The sequence below is a fragment of the Sebastes fasciatus genome, chromosome 12 (assembly GCF_043250625.1).
Source record: "Sebastes fasciatus isolate fSebFas1 chromosome 12, fSebFas1.pri, whole genome shotgun sequence".
Classification (NCBI taxonomy): domain Eukaryota; kingdom Metazoa; phylum Chordata; class Actinopteri; order Perciformes; family Sebastidae; genus Sebastes; species Sebastes fasciatus.
In genome coordinates, this window is record NC_133806.1 from 2,434,706 (window position 1) to 2,449,837 (window position 15,132).

Here is a 15,132-nt window from a genome sequence, read left to right on the forward strand (position 1 = left end):
GGGAAAAAGTATTTTTGGGCCCAATGGCATCACGTAACGGACACGGAAGTTGCAGTACCGCTGTTTGGCCACTGCAAAAGTTGGGATCGACGACCGTTGCTCTTCCTGGGGGGCTTGTTCCAGTGGAGAAAACGCGATGCAGTGCCATACAGGCTGCCCTACTTGCTAGAAAACTTTCTGTGCACTGGTGTCCAACCGCATGCAGCTGGTGCCCTTTTTATTTTTCAGTCCTGCCCCTCAGACAGCCCGACTCTGCCACTAGCTGTTGCAACAGTAAGTAAGGACGTCAGGTTTAGGGAACCAGTTCCCAAATTAAAGTTCACTTTTGTGTAGTGCCATGTGTATAGAGCACATAGATGGGGTATGCGTGTATGTGCACATGTCTTCTCATGGTTCCCACTAATGATGACAAAACGGCAAATCACTGTTGGAGGCTTTTAAGCTTCTAATCTATAATTCATAGGCATCTCCGCGACATTTTGACACGAGTGCAGATGTTTGAGGTGTGCACATGTTACTGTGGCAGCACACACTTTCCAGTCCAACTGATCAGTCAACAGATCAGAGTACGGGGGAAACAATGCTTGTTGGAGGTAACTGTGGCCTTCTCTGAAAGGAAAATAGCACTTAACATTATTGAGACTGACGTTCTCACCAATGACTCCCCCCCTGTCTAGCAAACACATGATGATCCCATTAAATGACCCGTGACCACTCCCATCAGTGCATGTACACTATATTGTACAAATCAAGCCTCATTACATCCTCCATTTGTCCCGATCGAATACCCTTTGATCTGCGAGCAGCTGAATGTGTGTTTTCCTGTAATGGATTCCATTTCTGGAAATCTGAACACATGAAGCAACATTTGGAAAATTGTTTGAGGATGTGATTTGTATACGTTACCAAGATTTTTATCCAGGCCTCCCCTGACCAACAAAAGGAAGCATTTACTCTTCTGCACAGAGTCCAAACATTTCTTGGTCTTCCCAGGCCCAGCTGCATATAGAAAGAGACAATACTGGATTACTGATCCAGCCTTCCTGTCTATCTGGCAGCAGATCTATTAGTTCAGCTGCTAGGTTGACTTGAGAGAGATGACGTGCAGGTTTCCCTCTCCACCTCTCATTCAGTATGGACATATGCACCGGTACGTCTGGAAGAAGAAGCCCCAGAGCTTACAAGCCAGGGCTATAATAGGCACCTGACCTCAACATTGGACAGGAAGGACATGTCCAATAAGACCATAATTGTGACTATGATATGAGAAGCGCATATGACAGTGCATTATATGCGAGTGAGCATACATTTCAACACCTGGAACATTATGGATGTCAATCTTAGCTGTCACTCAGCTTTAACCTTGTGGTACATATGCTAAGGTCACCTTCTGCCAGAGACACTTTAGACTAATATGGCATTAATAGTAAAAATAAATAAATAAGAGGAATGGCGACCGAATATCTCCAGAATAACATTCTAGTCCCACTAGCGCCCCCTAGAGGCTGCAATGTTCATTACTGACCGGTCATAATGCAAAAGTTTTTGTCAACATACTGGTGATTTTATTATTCTTAGGGCATCACCAGTTGTCAGGCTAAGAATGTAACGTTTATCCGGAAGGTCGTTCTAGAGCAGGGGTCAGCAACCTTTACCATCAAAAGAGCCATTTTAGGCAACAAAAAAAGAAAGAAAATCTGTCTAGCCGCAAAACATTTGATCATTGTGATGAAGGTAACATAGTTTATAGTCTAAGTATATAGTATATAAGTCTAATGCAGTGAGGGCCAAAGAGACAATGTACGACGGAGTATTAGGGCCACATTGAGGGGAAAAAAATCGGAGATTTCCAGAATGAAGTCATATTACGAGAAAAAAGTTGTAATACTACGAGAATAAAGTCATAACTTGCTACAAAGCTACAGCTGTCAAATGTACATCTTGTATATGTTTGCTTTTGATAAACATGCTCTAAAGCCCGGAACACACCCGGAACGTCAGCAGCGCGTTGCGGCTGCGTTACCTGTTGTTTTATTATTTCCGCGTCCGTGCTAACAGGTTAGAGCAGCCACACTGCCCGCGTGAAAGCTCAGCTCTTCTAGAGAATAAAGGTCTCGCCTATTTTTGACGTGTGACGCGCGGTTCACAGCAACAACAGACAGTGAAGGTGATCTATTGACTGTATATTGACATCATACCAGCAATATTACTACAGTTTCGATGTCTATCTGTAGAATATGTTACGAATATGAAAAAAAAAGTAAAGACTTATTTTTAAATCAACACTTCCTGCTTTCATTTCAAAATAAAGGCCCTCAAGCGTTTTCTTCTGTGGACCCAAATTCCTTCATATGTAAACACAAGGCTTTTATTCTGAAATATGTGCCGGACAGTGTTCTAGAACATGCAGTGACTTGGAGAGCTCCATGAATGAATATAGTATGGAGTTTTAATTATGGATTATTACTATTATTTACAAAATTACCACATGTTTCTAAACCTTTCTCTGTCTAAAATAAATATAAATGTAATTTATAATGAAATGAAATGGCCATTAAAAGACAAACTCTATGTAGAAAGAAAGGACTGACAGCAGCAGCAGAAACGCAGCTGAAATACAGCTGGTGTGAACGCCTGACGCGTGAATCACGCAGCCACCACACACTCCTGCCTCTAATGGACTCCACTGGATACGCTCTATATGTAAACTTGGTCTAAGCATTCTTTATTAATCATTCTACATCTTCAATACAAGGATGTATCACAGTTACTTTACATATTCAAGACAGGGCTGAAGACCAAAGTGTTCATGGTTTTCAGTGTCCAACAGCAGTAAAACCATTTGTAAGGAGATGAGTTCTAAATATATATCATATTGACGTTACTTCCTTTTACCTCTCGTTTATATTAACACAAAATGAATTCAGTTTTTTGTGTTTTCTTGAGTGCACCATCTGCGTGCCTTCTACATGAACTCTGGCATGCCATTCATTTCTTTGAGAGACAATTAAATAGTTATTTTCTTATCAGCATCTCCAGAAAGAATCACATGCTCATGAGATCTTATCAGGCAGGTTGTGAACTCTCTTGGGTAACTAAGTACATACACGGTAGATCAGGTAAGATTTATTATGACAGTATAGATTTGAACTTTACAAAGGATGAAAGCCACTTGTGTTCCACATATTCCATTGGGTTTTAGTATAGTTTTAAGCTTCCCTTTTACTGCTCTAAGAGGGGAGCGCTTGGATTAGAGGATGTCACGCGTGTCTCATCAGTTTGTCTTTAAGGACAGTTTTGTCTCAGTTTAAATGGTCATTGTTGATTCACACAGAAATCTTTATGAAATTGATAAAAAAACAACATTATACCGCAGCTTGGACATGAAAATTCTGTGCAGCACACCTGAGCACCATGATTTATTTACCAGTCAGCTCAGCTCAGGTCTCATTAGTGTTATTCAACTTGTCAGTCACCGTGAGTTCATGTAAGGTTGAACTAAAGCAGATCCGCCAACTGTATAACTAGTCTGGTCTCGCAGAGCTTCATGGACTTTATGGTATCTCTTAAAGGAGACATACATGACAAACTGGCAGTATGTTAAAGTCCAACTGAAATGTTTCTTCTCTTCTCTTTTCTTTGTTAATAAATATAGATCCCTTTTCTGTTCGTTTAACATGATGACATAATAATTCTCAGATTCTTCACCGCTGCAGTCTCTATAGAGAGTGACGTTAACGCACGGACACGGCAGATATACGCTGGTTACATTTAGTGTAGTTTTGATCCACAGAACCCTCCGTGCTTATGTGCACATCAAACGTGTCGTTTTGATTCATTATTCTACACAGTTCATTCTGCACATCAACGGGCATTCTGCTCCGGTTATAACTCCCTCAGTGTCAGTCTGTCAGTCTCTCACCAGGACGGTGTCTCCATCCTGGACAAGATGTCGTCTGAGTTCCACAATTTTAATTATAACAGCCTGAGACAAAACAAGTTGAAAAATAATTTTCATAATCCCAGACAACAATACGTTTCCTGAGGGAAAACTCTCTACAGGACTCCCAAACTGAATAGTCTTGTGATTAAAGGGGGAGAAAGTAGTAAATGTGATAAGTCATGACTGTCACAGCCTCTAATGCACCCCCATTAGAATAATATAATAATGCCACTAATAATGGGCACTATGATAATTAAATAAAATTTAAATTTCTTCTCTTTGTTAATTATAATTCTATCCAAATACAAACACCAGTCAAAACAAAAACCAAGGACATACATGTAGCTATACAGGATATAGATATTTTCTTTTTAGCGAAAATGAATTTCAAAGTTTTTGCAAAATTGTTTTTCAGTTAGTCTGCTTTGATATTTCTAGTGTCAGCTTGTCACAGTGTGTGCTCCTGTTTTCAAAAGTGTCCTTGTGACAATGGCAGCAATGCATGATGGTACTGGAAATAGCAGTGAGGCCATGACTTGTTGCCCTCGTGGAGCTGAAAGGTATGTGCTAATTCATCTGACCTTCGCAGGGCAGCAGAAGGACAAAAACAGAGTCACTGAAGGGGTTAGGGTGCCAAACTGATCTGGCAGAAGTTCAGAGAGACTCAATCCCTGCTACAAAGCAGGCCAACGGAAACCAATTTAGCCCACCCAAGGTCATGGCTTCTACAGGCAGCTGGAGCAAAGACAGCGCCGGAGCTTTCTTCTTCCGTGAACCCTCAACAGTCTCCACTAATATTGATACTAATCCCCACCAATTATACAATGGAGGAAAAAGATTTTGTACATTTTTACACATCATACAACGTTGCACAGTACATACTCCTTCATGTTATTTGGAATCGTAAACCGACAGTAGCGTGGTTTCTCATTAGTCCAACAGTTTCTCTTTCCATATGTTTTGACTTGTATCATGGGCAGTAGAGCTCTTGGTCAGCGGAGACGGGTCTTTGATGTTCGCTGTGGTTCCTGAGTGATGATGTGAGATGGAGAGTGAAGCGGCAGTTTCCCAGACACACGTAGACCACAACAAACACACTAGGATTAGCAGACAGCAGGGTGACACACAACTGATGGTCCAGTCCATCAGCTGAAAGCCCTGCTAGCTGCCTCCAGAGGCCGTGAATACGCATTACACACAATGCAAAGTGTTAAGAATAACATACTGATCATATTTATATCATTCAAACCTTTTCAAAAGAAGAATTTTGTTCCAAGATGTGTGTAAGTTAGTGGTTTTATTGCCTGAACTAATACTAATAACAAAAAGTCCTCTGTTTGTAACCAAACTAGTGATTTGATCATGTTTAGTAACATTTGTGAAATACACTATATAGAGAAATTGGGGCCAGACAGATCCCCTGTTGTTTAGTTTTCTTTGAAGTGGAAACTGATACAGCCATTATTCTCTTTCAGTAAAATTATAAATAGGCACTGTCCAGCTTGTAGAATCAGTGAGACTGGGAAACACCGGGAGCATATTAAATGTATAATTAATTTGTGGCAGAATATTCATCCCAACTGCTGCAATGGGACCCGTGGGAGAGACGGGGGGTCTATTCCAGTTGTCTAACTGTTGTAATACTGAGCTCGGTAATGAATGCAAGTCGTGTGGTTAGTTGTTAAGGATAGACAGGAAGGAAAAAGAGGATAGTGCTCGAAAAACAAACATTTGGGCCACCATTTTGGTTAAGACTGAAATATCACAATAATGGGATAGCCGTGACATTTGGTACAAACATTCATGTTCTCCTCCGGATGAACTGTAATAACTTTGGTGATCCATTAACTCATCTAGCGCCATCATCACGTCAAACCCAAATACAAAAAAAACGTTCCCATCAGCCTCAGCTGTACTTCGTATTTAATGCTATTTAGCAAATGTTATCATGTGTTGATGTATGTTGTGTTGATGGAGCAGCTACAATGTTAGCATAGCCCAGCATTGATCAATCCAAACTCCATTTAGCAAACAAGCATTTTGAAAGTTGGTCTTTTTACAAATCAACATCATAATGTCGTTATTTCGGCATCATTTTGATCCGTTTATTGTATTATTATTATTTTGGGTTCATACCGCAGTAGCGACGTGTGGCTTGCTAGATACAGTCAGTGCAATGGCACTGAATGAAAATACAGCTCGTCGCCGGGTGACGTTATGAACCCAGACACGAGGGCGTTTGGTTTTCTGATGTACAAAGCAGCAGCAGTGGTTATATCTTCCATGGCTGATGGAGGTATTGGAGGAAAGCGAGGCAAAAATTTGCTTCACGCTTGGTGTGAATGCACGGTAACACAATACCAAGCACAACATAACGTAACTTAAACGAACATAAACAATAGCACATTTACAACAACAGCACTATGTAATGATACATTGAACCACTGACACGCTCCCCAGAAAACGTAAACACAGAACTGTTCTCCTTTTCATTTTGAAAGAACAACAGCCAATGAGGAAACTCCAACAGTCGGCCGACCAATCCTGTAACGTATCACTCACTCAGTGACAGACTTTTGCGTTTGTAGGGCTGGCCCTCTGCGGTCCAGCCAAAAATGTGACTACAGCCCACTCATAGCAGCGAGAACAGCAATGTTCTGAGCGCAGACTGCCAGCTAAATACAAACACCTAAATAGGAAACAGGTGACATTACAGGTTCAACAGGAAACTATAAAGACTGCTCACCAGATGGCTACAGTCCATAGCTAAAGGTTAGAAATGTACTCTTCCACCTGAAAACAATAATGATATACTGTATGGGCCGATAGTAAACACGTAACATAAACATCCATCTTGATCCGGATCCCTTCGATTTTCTCTTCAATTGTGACCAAAACACAGAGTGAGACCTTTTTGCAGTGTAAAAATCAGCTTGTCAGGTGGACAAATGGATACTAGAGTACACAGCCTGACCCCCGTACAGGTTTTCCTGGTATTCAGCACACTGCATGTACCCTGAGCTGGAAAAAGTCATAAAGTGCACCACACAGGGAGGTCAAGCTTTGTGCTTTTTTCTTGTTCCAGCTCTAACTTCCACACACATTTTCACAGTTTTTCCTTTAACAACATTTTTTCCCTTTGATATGATTCGGGGGTCAGGCCCCCTGTTGCTATTAAGACCCTATAAAGCAGCGGTGCTGGTGCCAGTTTGGCACGCCGTATCCCCCTGAAACCAAAGCCTGAGCGCTGCAGCCTCGTTTTGGCGTGATGCTCACTTGTGAAACGCATGATTATGCAAACCAGGCTGTTTACCTTGGATTACAATCAATATCTAGGTGCCCTGTGAGATTTGTATTAAAGCGAGCGGCAGCAGGCGGCTTTACTCTGTGAAGTGGGCAACGGCTGTGTGGAACAGCGAGCAGGACTGTGAGTGCCAGATAAAAGATGAATTATAGATATCCAGCCCCGGGGCTAAACGTGGAGGTGGGTGGGGTGCATCGGGGAGGGAAGGCGGGGGGGGGGGGAGGCAGTGCATGTCTTGAGTAATGACTCTCAGTGGTAGCGCTCGAAAAGGTTAAAAGGTGGGCATATGTGTAGAAAGCAGATAAATTACAGGATGTATTTTGTAGGTAAGAGGGAGAGATGCAGGCGTATGGCTCACTTATCATGCTGTGAATTATAAAATAAATGGTTCAAGAGACTGTTAAAGATGTGTCAGGGACAAGGATTTTCTCCGGTAGAACAGAATTACAATTTGGTAGCTGCTCAACTTCAAACACATCGCAATACCTCCAGAGAGTGACGGGCATGTAATTTCAACACTGTGTTAGATGTGCTGGCTCCAACTCTGATGCTGCAGCTGTGCAAAAGTTGTTAAATGTATACCAGCTATTAGAATGACACAAGTTTCAGTGAGCTCTGCACAGGATGGTGCAGTCCAAATTCCCAGGTGAGCTTCCACAGCTCCTCTATGAGTCTTTGATTTCTCAGCAGCCTCGCATAAAGAGACGGCAATTTAGTAAAAGTCGTCAGCCTCGGTACTCACTTGTTACCACTGCGGTATTATATTTTATGTAATAATACTACTGCAGATTACTGTTGTTATAGTGTTCATTATGAGAGTATCTTTTCGTATAATATTAGTTTAGTTGGAATGGTTACGACTGAGAAGCACAGTTTGATCTTTATTTACAAAATAACACAAGCTGACACTTTTAGGCGACCAAAATATTACAATTAACTTTAATGAAGTGAGAACACACTGTGAAAGGGTTAAAGTTGTAAGACGAAAACACGGACAACTCCCAGACCGGACAACACCATGGTAGCGAACTGTCAAGGTAGCCCCGCCCTAAAGCATCCCCTGCTTTATGGTCTATCTGACTCTAAATGGGACCATAATGTACTAAATGAACATCATGCTGTATTGAAGAAGAATTGAAACTAGCGATTGAGACCATAAACTCATGTTTATAATGTTTACTGAGGGAATAAATCAAGAGAGAAGTAGACTCATTTTCTCATTTTGCCTAAAATGGCTCTTTTGATAGTAAAGATTGCTGACCCCTGGTATAGTCGAACAATAAGATGGGGTACCCACATAAAATTTTGGTTGACTTTTTCATATTTTTCATTAATTTTTTACACAGAAAAATTGGGTCATGTGTCTCTGTATGATGTCTAGTTAAAAAATTATGTTTATTTAAAATGTTCGTTGGAAATCCAAGAATCTGGGTGTCCTCGTGAGCACAGAGTACCCATTGATCCACCACTCACTCTCCTGGTGATTCTGGGGCAGACAAATGCCACGAAAATAACCACAGTCCTCAGATAAATGGAGCATTGCTGAAGTTCCGACTGGCAACGCCGCGGTCGATAGATAATAATATGCAATGATTACACATGCACGGCAGAGCGAGCTGCTGCAGGATTAATGCGTCTCACATGTGCAGAGCAACACTCATCACTGTTTCACTTCCCACTATGCCTATGTGGAGGCCTGCGCAGGGAGACGGAGTGATGATTGCTGCTGTGTGCTGCTGTGTTCTGCTGTGCACAGATGAGATATGATGATGATGTGTGTGTGAGAGACTGGGAGATTTTCCAGTAGTGAGGAAAAAGCTGAGCTCAGACTTCAAAGGTGTGTCAGGGCATGCAGCGCTGCACCAGCCTGGCGGAGAAGCCGGCGCTGTGTGGCCATGTAAATTTCATGACAAGAATCTATCAAGCTATCTAGTTATCAATCTAGCTTCTTGCACATGCATCATTATTTTACAATTGCATACAACTCTCGAAGGGTTTGTTCTAACAAATACACCCACAAGCACAAACACTCATTAAAGTGCAGTTCACACCCATTCATGTGCCTTTTTCCCCTCTGTGGTCTTCCCATTGGTGTATTGTGTTTCTCTTCAGCTTGCCAGCTGTCAAATGCAAGCCAAACGTTCACTACACCTCTTTATTTTACCCCCTCCTCTCCAGCTCTTTCACCCCGTCGGCCCAGTGCGTCTTCCACACCTCTGTAGCGTTCGCCTCTCCAGCTCTCTGAACCCAGATCCTCTCTCTGGGGCTGGGCTGTCAAGGTGAACTGAGCCCCAGCTCCGTTTCTTTCTGCCTGAGAAAGCTGGATGCTCACTGAACACAGCAAGCAGGGCTGGAAAGTCTAAAAACATGATTACTGAAATGGAAGTCCTGCTTTTTACGTTTACTGAAGTAGAAGTCAGACTGATGAGCTACTGTGTGTAAAAGTAAGAATGCTGCTCATACCACACCCGCCCCTATAAACGTGGTTTTCCTCAATCTTCACTCTTTATTTACAGGCTTTTAACATAGTATGAAACAAACAATACGCAGAAGTCCACGTAAAGAGGAAGTCGGGGCTGATGGATCAGTCAACAACACAGGACTTTCACCCAGATGGCCGCTGTTTGTGTGGAACCAGTAGTTTTTGCTGACTACATTATGTCATGTGATGTTACATCCATAGCTTACGTTACGTTACAAGCAGAGTTATTCTAAGCCAAACGATGATGTTTTTCTAAAACCTTAAAGGGACTCTATGTAAGAATCAGAAATGTCTTGTTAACAGCGACACCTGTGGCCATTAAGTCAACGAAAGTCAGCGTCCTGTTGCTCGCTCTTCTGCTCGCTCTACATAGACATGAACGAGCATCGCTCAAAACAGTGAGGCGACACACGTCAGCTAAAAGCACAATATCACTCTATATTTCAGCTGCTTGGCAGTAATGTTAGCTGACCAGACAGAGGTCTCTCCATGAATCACTGCTGATCCTAGTGTTGGCTTTTCCTGCGAGACGATAACGTTTCTCTCTGCGGAGCCCCGTCACTTCACAAGACACCGGAAACCTCTGTTGGTCTGGAGGAGCTGCAGCAGTTATTTCTGCACAAACGTCCACTGAACATTCACTAGATATTCTCAGAGCTAAACTAACTCTTCTGCAGTGTGTTGTGTGCGCGCATGCATGTGAGAGTGGAGCAAAAGAGTGAGAGCGAGCACGGTGTGTGAGTGAAGGCAGGCAGAGGAGCAGAGTACAGCAGAGACTCCGGTCCTGGAGACCAAAACTACGGTCTCCCCCGCATCCTCTGACCGCGGCCAACACTGTTTAACAGACGGGCTTCACTAGATACAACCAAGAGGTTTTGGTGCTTCACTGTAGTTTGTGTTGGAGTCTGAGTCTGAACAGCGTAGACACACGCAAGCGCGCATGGGAGACTGACCCACAATGATTTATACGTGTAAGAAGTTACAAACAGTCTCTTTAGGTAAGCGGGTTTGTTGCCTAAACCTCATAGCCACCGTTTCACTACGTTAACCACGCGTGAACATTCCGCGGCAAGATACTACGCAGAAGGTTTCAGCCCAAGAGTAAGTCGTGCTGAGGTGATGTCTGAGCACAAACCAATGAATTATTTCTGAAACTGAAAATCTCCTTTGATTCCACACAGCTTTCAGCATGTTTATTTTTTGGGTACTTCCATAACATCTGCTGTTACTTTTTGCTTTTGCTATATGGACAAGCATAAACACAGTACTTGTCAACAGTGCTGTGGTTTTCATGCTAACCTAGCTATTTAAAGTTATTACTCTGTCCTACTATCTGATGGAATGATGTGGTTTCTGAATGCACTTTAACATTTGATATCCATTGTGTGTGTGTGTGTGTGTGTGTGTGTGTGTGTGTGTGTGTGTGTGTGTGTGTGTCTTTGGTTACATTTTAGATTACAGCTCTCATACTTTGGTTAGGCATGAATATTTGGCATCACATTTGCCCCTTGTTGTTTGCAGTGGATTATACAAACTGATAGAAAGCACAGTTATATGAATGGTTAGAATATTAGTGGTGTTGTGGTGAGCATGCAGGGTGGCCTGAGCCAGAGAATCGTCCTGAATGAGCCCAAAAATACGGACCGTTGAAAGGAAGAAATCCTAAATGTCATTGATATATTATTATTTGTTTTGCCTTTGTAGCACTGGTGTGAAAGGTGATATTCATTCATTCATTCAGTCAGTCTGTCTGTCTGTCTGTCTGTCCACGGACAGGTATGAAGTGTGAGCACTCGGTTTCCATAGCAACCAGCACGCCAGAGTCTGCTAACTGAGCCTGCTGTGAATGACACAGTTTGAGATCAGACTGTTGAATCGGTTGGTGGAGATGAGTATTGGAGATGGTTCTTCAACAGAAAAAAAATGCTTGAAGGCTTTTATTTTGAAATAAATGCAGGAAGTGTTGAATTAAAAACAAATCTTTACTTGTTTTTCATGTCTGTGACATATTCTACAGATGTCTAGACATTGAAACCGTAGTAATGTTGCTGGTATGATGTCAAAAGATAATTTTCACTTTCTGTTGCCGTGACCCGCGCGGCTCGCATTAAAAATAGGTTAGACCTCGAATCTCAACAGTGTCATCTGTATACTCCCCTGAGGTCTCTGGGAAGCAGACATGGTGTGATAATTAGAAAAGACTGCAGAGCAACATTTGCAAATTTACACCCTGATACAGAAATTCCTGCGAAACCACAAAGTGAGATTTATCATAATGTTACCATAACTACCTTTGCTTGGCTGTAATGTGCAGTCTGTTCATTGGCTGTCCCTAGCCTGCATGAGGCTTCACAGACGAGCAATAAAACACAGCACGTTTCCGGCTACTTCCATTGCTTTATGCTTCTGATAGGTAGCCTTCAGAGAGGAGACATGGTGTATGTGTGTCGCTCCACATATTCAGTATTAGCACCATATCCCCATGTCTGCTCATTAGCAGGCTGTGAGAGCACTCTCGGCCAGTTCTCATATAAACAAAGTTGGAGGGGTTTTCAAGAAGTATGTAATTACATGCAGAGCAAGGGACTGAGATGTTAGATTCCTGTCAACACAGTCTCCGGAGGATGTGTGCGTCTGCCTTACCAGTTATCTCGAGATGTTAAAGATGCTACGTGTGGCACTTTGGGTTTCTCAAAACTGGTAAACAAAGCTGTGACCCGCCACCGTGAATAAACGGTTCTTCCCACTTCAGCGTTGATGCTGCGTTCATACACTAGAGCACAGTGTTGCTGAAATCTGGTAACAGCATTTGATTACAGCCAATCATCAAGATGAAACTATGCTGTCAGAAAGGAGAACATGTCATAAAGTTTGTGAATTACCTGGACTGTCAAAGTAGTTTTCAATATGTGCTGTAAAGCGATAGCCAGCACAGTCTGCCTTGCATACAATCCTATTGTGGCATAAAGCAATGCAGAGGCTGCCAATGTTCATAGAAATGTAGAAAAAGACAGTTAATTGCAAATTAATCAAACATTTTTATCTGTTCTAAATGTACCTTAAAGGGAGATTTGTCAAGTATTTAATCCTCTTATCAACATGGGAGTGGGCAAATATGCAGCTTTATGCAAATGTATGTATATATTTATTATTGTAAATCAATTAACAACACAAAACAATGACAAATATTGTCCAGAAACCCTCACAGGTACTGCATTTAGCATAAAACAATATGCTCCAATCATAACATGTCAAACTGCAGCCCAACAGGCAACAACAGCTGTCAGTGTGTCAGTGTGCTGACTTGACTATGACTTGCCCCAAACTGCATGTGATGATCATAAAGTGGGCATGTCTGTAAAGGGGAGACTCGTGGGTACCCATAGAACCCATTTACATTCACTGATCTGAAGGTCAGAGGTCAAGGGACCCCTTTGAAAATGGCCATGACAGTTTTTTCTTCGTCAAAATTTAGCCTAACTTTGGAGCGTTATTTAGCCTCCTTTACGACAAACTAGTATGACATCGTTGGTACCAATAGATTCCTTAGGTTTTTCTAGTTTCATCTTTCAGCTTTAAAACGGAGCCCACTATGAGCTAAAAATTGCAAGTTGCGTTAAAGCGTTGAAGAAATTAGTGGCGTTAAAACGAATATTGCGTTGACACGTTAACTTTGACAGCCCTCATTTAAATATAAACATACTTTGTGTTGCCAAAGAAAAATCTTTCCAGAAATCCAGCTCCAGTTTATCACTTCATCTGTCAGTTACTGGAAAAAGAAAGTCAAAGACCATTTTCACACTTAGTGAAAACGGGACCTTTAACCTTTGGTTTACTCAAATTATACTCACTTTTCAAAATGGATGTAGCTTAATGTTTTTACATGATAATTAGCACTTCATAAAAAACATGTTCTGGCTGTTGTTACTTTCCTTCTACTTTCTCCAGTATCTTCACTGACTTTAAAAGGTCCAGATCCTTCGGACTCAAATAATGTGCACCTTTGAGTTGTATTCTCTGACTGTGAGAATCTTTGTGAGGAGCTTTAGAGCAATCTAATGAGTGAAATAACGTGGCTAAAGAAACCACTGAATCTAACTTTTCTCATATGAAATTTCAGTCTTCCGACATTGAGCTGAAACAGATATGAGTTAGTAGCCTCAACACATTCAGTTGAAGCAGCTCTCTTTTGACAGGAGTAAGAAGTAAAAGACAAGGGAATGGTAATATGATATGCCGACTCTCCAGCCCAGTAATCCCAGATGACTGTACTGTATCCCTCAGGGTGTTTCTCTGTCTTCCGAGTGTCACTTTCAGCTTCGTCTTTGTGTAACTCTGGACCTTCAGGGTTGCAACACTAACCAACCCTGGTTGGCATTGAGGGCGCTAAGAAGGAGGTCAGTTTTTTATTTTTTTCCATATGTGACTCAACAATGCACAGCCTAACCCGCTCCATGACACAAACATAAGCAGGATGCATTTCAGTCATCACTTTCTGTGGGAAATTTAATATCTTCTTTACCCATTTAAATACAAGTTGCATGTTTAAAGCAAGAACTACAAGGCTATTGTTCTTTTTATTTCTGCAGTCCTGTTCACACAAATCCCACAAGGAAATCTAATCTGCAGTAGGATCAGGGATATAACCAGGTTTGTTATTTAACGTTGGCTCATATATTTAGGCTTCATTTGAAGGCAGGTTGGGTGAGGTTGAGAAACTAGCAAGAGTACACCAGATTATTGGCTGGACTGCAAAGTATGTCACTGAGTGACGGACTGAGTAATGAAGTTATACGATTGGTTTTCGTCATGGGCTGTTGTTCTTTCAAACTGAAAAGGCGTGGAACGGCCCTTTATGCAAATGAGCCCGTCCAACGCGACGCGTCCGGCTCACGAAACTTGGACCAAGTTGTCAAACTCTGCGTGCTAGTTTTAAAATGAAATGAGATTCAGCAGTGACAAAGCCTTTTTCTCCCTTTCCTTCCGTTTTCAGAAGTAGATTTTGGTGGATTAACAGAAGGTTTATGAGCAGGCCGCCATGCCGTTTCCTGTTGGAAACGGTGAGCAGAAAACCAGAGACCAATAAGGTGCATTCAACGATAGGGTACGTCACCACTTGAACATACATATATATATATATATATTGGCTGTTTTACCATTTGCAGTCAGTAAATCAAACAACAGCAATAATTCCGTTCACAGGCACACAGAGTATCAAATACACATACTGTAGGATCTGGGGCCGTGTTTAGTGTGTATGGAACATGTGAATGATGATACTGCAGATACTGTGGTTTGTAATTTGGTACATAAACATCATAAACGTCTTATGAATGCCCTTAATGAATATTCACATGCACTACCATACGAAATAAATGTTACATATACAGCACATACTGTAAT

At 41.8% G+C, this 15,132-nt stretch overlaps 1 long non-coding RNA gene across 1 annotated transcript in view; it reads left to right on the top strand.

Moving 5' to 3' along the window:
• The window catches only part of LOC141778387 (uncharacterized), a 58,281-nt gene extending 43,479 nt beyond the window's left edge, over nucleotides 1-14,802 (top strand). Inside the window, exon 3 of the long non-coding RNA XR_012596061.1 lies at nucleotides 14,723-14,802. This is a non-coding gene — a long non-coding RNA (uncharacterized LOC141778387). The remainder of the gene's footprint in view (nucleotides 1-14,722) is intronic.
• Nucleotides 14,803-15,132: the final 330 nt, after the last annotated feature.